General features: G+C 39.2%; 1 pseudogene; it reads left to right on the top strand.

The window, feature by feature from the left end:
* The first annotated feature begins 732 nt into the window (after positions 1–732).
* Positions 733–4,701, top strand: LOC110696361 (annotated as a pseudogene).
* The last annotated feature ends 471 nt before the right edge of the window (positions 4,702–5,172 follow it).

Genomic DNA, 5,172 nt, shown 5'->3' with positions numbered 1-5,172 from the left:
AGAACCATGATAATAATCAGAGCTTCTTGATTGAGTTCTTTCTTGGGAAAGGCAGATAAGAGGGGAGGGCATTTTCGCAGGCACTAGACGTGTTAGAGGAGCTTTGAATGTATGGCAGTACATTTTGGTGTGAAAGATATGGTCTTAAATTCTTAACGAGGTGATTTTGGAATCTGACTCCCAAGTAGTGATGAATCATCTTGACAAGGCTTCGACTTACTTGACGAACTTGATAATATTCTAGACGATGCATTGGAGCTTACCTTTTCTTTTAATTTTATTTTTTGGTCTCATGTTAAAAGGGAGGAAACTTTGTTGCCCGTTACCTTGGTCGGTTAGTGCCCTTAGGAGTTGAACAAGTTTGGAACTATCATTGCCCACATATTATCTCCCCATATACACTTTCAGATGTTAACTATTGAGTAATAAAACACTAATTGTTTTTCTTCAAAAAAAAAAAAAAACCATTATCTCTTGAAAGTTGAAACACTTCTTAAAAAAAAAACATAACCCCACTTGGATTCGTTATAAACTACTACAAGGTCTACAACCCAATAACTTAAACCCAGCCCAAAAAAAATCAAAATTAACTTGCTCCACAGGCAACAGCCGAATCCAATTCCATTACAACCTTTCTTTCTTTTCCCCTTTCCAATGTAAACGCCGCAAAATCGAAAAGCAAAGGAAATGAAAACCCCGTTTCGCGCCTAAGCCCCAAAAGAAACGCGCCCATTTTTTTCAAAAAAAATGTCTCCCTCAAATAATTCAACCAACCAAATGTCTCGCTGTCTAAAACTCCGAACTCTCTTTAAAAAATCCTTCAATTTTCTCCCTCCTCTCCTCAACCCTTCTTCTTCCGCCGCCATTTCCACCGCCATTGATAACCCCAATTCATCAATGGAGGAATTCAAGGACGCAATCCGAACCCGCCTCTGCATCATCGGGTCTGGCCGGCGGCCCACACCGCTGCTATCTACGCTTCACGGGCCGAACTCAAGCCCATTCTCTTCGAAGGTTGGATGGCCAATGGGATCGCGCCAGGTGGACAGCTTACAACCACCACCGACGTCGAGAATTTTCCCGGGTTTCCTGAAGGGATTTCGGGTTTGGATATTACAGAGAAGTTTCGCCAGCAATCGTTGCGTTTCGGTACGGAGATAATGACCGAAACGGTGACTGCTGTTGATTTCAAAACGACGCCGTTTAAGGTGTTTTGGGGTGATGCGAAGAAGACTGTGTTAGCTGATTCGGTGATTATTGCTACCGGAGCTGTTGCGAAGAAGCTTGATTTCCCGGGATCTGGTGAAAATGGAGGGTTCTGGAATAAAGGGATATCGGCTTGCGCTGTATGCGACGGCGCGGCGCCGATATTTAGGAATAGGCCGTTGGCGGTTATTGGGGGTGGTGATTCGGCGATGGAAGAAGCGAATTTCTTGACGAAATTTGGGTCGAAAGTGTATATAATTCATAGGAGAGGTGAATTTAGGGCTTCGAAGATTATGCAAAAGAGGGCATTGGAAAACCCTAAGATTGAGGTATTGTGGAATTCGACGGTGGTTGAGGCGTTTTGGGGATGTTGAGAAGGAGAATAGGGTTTTGGGAGGGTTGAAGGTGAAGGATGTTGTTAGTGGGGAGGTTAAGGATGTGCAGGTTTCTGGGTTGTTTTTTGCTATTGGGCATGAACCTGCTACTAGGTTTTTGGGGAATGAGGTGGAGTTGGATGCGGATGGGTATGTGGTTACGACACCGGGTACGACGAAGACGAGTGTGAAGGGTGTTTTCGCAGCGGGTGATGTTCAGGATAAGAAGTATAGGCAGGCTGTTACTGCTGCTGGGACTGGTTAGTGTTTGTTTATATGGTTTTGGTTTGATTTGTTTTTCTGTATTGTGTTATTGCATATTTGCATTGTTGTGTTTATTATGTAAATGCTTGTGTCGTGTATATATCATTGTGGGATTTGTTAAGACATTACAATGGCTACCTAGTCGCAAACTCGAGCTTGAAGATTCTTGAGAGGTTTGGGGGCGTTTATATCCATAATCCATTCCTTTGATAGCTGTATATATTCATGTGGTCGAAAGGCTTGGGGTCCTATAGGCTATAGCCCCTGTGGGCTGTAGTATGTGAAAGGGGATAATGGAAAGAAGCTAGAAATGGTACAGTGTGCATAAAAGTTTGTTTACAAATCTAAGATTGCAGTGTATATGATATAGGTTAGAGGTGTAATTAACACTGGAAGAATAGGTTTAGTTGAGCCTTGATTAGGCATACATCCCTGTCCTGTATTTTGCTAACAAGACATTGTTGATTTTTCGGTTTGATTTGCTTGTGTTGTTGCAAAACTTGCAATGCTGTGTTTTGATGCTAAAGCTTGTTGAGCTGAAATTGCAATGTTGCCAGAGGTATGATGCACTTTGGGGATGGGTGCAATTGAGCTTAGGTTGGACATTTGTAATTGTTTTTTGGTATTACAATTCTGTTTGTACTTTTGTACATTTATAAGATTTATAACACCTAGCAAGTTGGGTTGGATGGATTTTGAAGATTTGGGTTGTTTAACTATGTTTTCCGGAGGTGTAGGTTTATAGGTTTGAAGAATTTTGACGTTTCTTTTGCTGTGTGTGATAGGGAGAGTGTGTAGGCTTATAGCCCATTATGTTTAGCCTTATTTATTGCCTCTGGGGGATAAAATTTGCTACTGATTATATCATTGAGAGGCTGAGTTTCAATTCACTATATTGCTATGATAACAATGGCACACTTTGAAGAATACTCTTTGTATGAACTCAGAAGAAATGCCAATTCACTATAGTTTTTTTGAGGATTGATTCTTGTTTATTATCCCTTATTTTAATGATGATAAGTTGATGTCCCCTCCCACTGCAATATGACAGAGAAAAGTGTAGGATCCTATATTTGAGCTCCAAAGTTCCCTTGGCTGATAATCCTTCGCGTATGGCTGAATAGACTGGCAGTGTTTACTTCCGGTTGAAACCTTGTCGAGAGTACCTTTTTTTTTTTTTTTTTTTTTTTTTTTTAACAATATTTTTAATGGTGTGGTTTGATTTGTTTATGTGCTATATAATATGTTAAGTGGCTTGCAATATAGCTTTAGATGTAGTATGATGCACTTTCGTGAGTGGATTTAATTGAGCTTTGGAAGGAAATATGTCATAATGTTATTGTCTTGATTTTCTGGTGTCCAGATAGAATGTTGGATTTTCTAAGACATTCTAGTTGTTAGTATGATTAGAGAATACTATAGGCGTTTCCTTGTTACTTGGAGATTCTGTAGGTTTACGTGGCTGAAGGGCAGAACGCTTAGGTGTTTGAAAGTAGAGGATGAAAGGAAGCAATTGTTTCTCTACGATATTACATTCCCCTTCCCCTTTCTTTTCATGTCAATGTTTCTCTGTTGCGGGTATGCTGTTAGTGAAAGGTTACTTGCATGTTTTCATTATAGTGATGTTCAGAAATTAAATGTCTGAGATTCCCAAGTCCTCAACATTTCATGACAATTCACTTGTTGCTACTCATCGGGCTCACAAATACCAGGCTACCAGCCCCACCTCAGACAGTTATAATTAGTATTAGCCTTATAGCTTATGTGTCTCACCTGCCTCTCTGCCTATTACACCTAAATCCACAACATATACAACAATTTACTCAACTCTGGCTGTTTGTGAGAGCCTAGCAGTTTTCATGCATTCAATTAACAACCTATGATTAGGTGAATATTAGAATATTACCAAAAGAGTTATCTCCAGAAATGGCAGTAATGGTTCACCAAGCTCCTCATGGATCTCTATCGACAACAGCCACTAGGCGGTTGATTAGGGGAGTAGACGTATGATAAAGTTTTGGACGTTATTCAACTTGATCTTGATTTTACTAGGATAACTATCTAGCATGTGTCAACTTACACTCTAGGATTTTCCCCTTGTATACACTGTTCCATGTCTTTCATCCATTTTAATCTACTTTCTTTCCTTTTGAATTTGAGAGATGATATACACACCATCCCCTCTCACGGAGGCAGAGGTTTTCACGCGTGGGATTTTTGTTTTTTTGGGTGTGTGTTTGGGGGGGGGGGGGGGGAGATTATTTCAAAAGGCAAGTGGACAAGTTACACTTTAATTGTCAATTATTACTAATTCTGCCCAAGGGCTGCAAATGATAGATATAGCCATATGGGACTGATTCCTGTCTATTTCTGACGACATCCCATCTGTATGATCTCTCCATTTATCTGGGATGTTTTCCGTGCTAAAGTCAAAATACCTGCTGCTTGTAGACTTGTAGTAAATGATATCGTTATGTGGCTGGTAGATATAAATGGGTTTTAGCTCAGGAGTAATCGAAGTGCTTTGCATATAATGGGAGGACTCTAGTGAGTTATATTCTGGGTCGTTTTTATGAATAAAAACTTAGTTTTGATTATGATGATTCAGGTTGCATGGCTGCCTTAGATGCGGAACATTACTTGCAAGAAATTGGTGCTCAAGAAGGCAAGAGTGATTGATTATTGAACGACGACGCGGAATGGCCTCCAATTGAAATTGTTTCTAAAATTTAGCCCCTGATATTAGGCTCCTATTCTTCATGAAATAATTTATGGATTGTAATTGATAGACTCCTTATTTGCAACAATTCTTTAATGCAACAGTTCAGTTCTTAATGGCTTAATGCCATTCAAGTTATCCTTTTTTTTTCCCTTCCCCCAAATAATGTTTTACTTTGTTTTTTTTTTTTGATTGTCATGTCTGTTGCTTTGGTTTAACTGCATATTTTGACCTCATGGTTATTGCAGAATGATAGATACAGTGAAGATTTAAACAAAAAAACTTTCATTATGCATAATATATTACTCTGTAATATATACATAATATTTTACTTGTCACAAACAATTTTCTAAACATAGAAACAAAATTCTAGCAATTTCATGTGTTTTTTTTTTGTTACAAAAATTGGGGTGCCAACATTTTGCATTCGCTATACACAAACATCATCAAATGGCTCAACATACTTTCCTTGTGAACTCGAAGGAGGTCTTTTCCAGGTTGCTTTTGTTAGTGATCATTCCCTAATGACCATTATAATGATCATCAGAAACTTTCCAACTATCCCTTTCACAAATCTCCATGAACCTTGCCACGTCGGATTCTGGCCTG

Source organism: Chenopodium quinoa, unplaced genomic scaffold, assembly GCF_001683475.1.
Source record: "Chenopodium quinoa cultivar QQ74 unplaced genomic scaffold, ASM168347v1, whole genome shotgun sequence".
NCBI lineage: Eukaryota > Viridiplantae > Streptophyta > Magnoliopsida > Caryophyllales > Amaranthaceae > Chenopodium > Chenopodium quinoa.
Note: the sequence above shows the minus strand (reverse complement) of the source record. Positions and strands in the feature narration are given on the sequence as shown.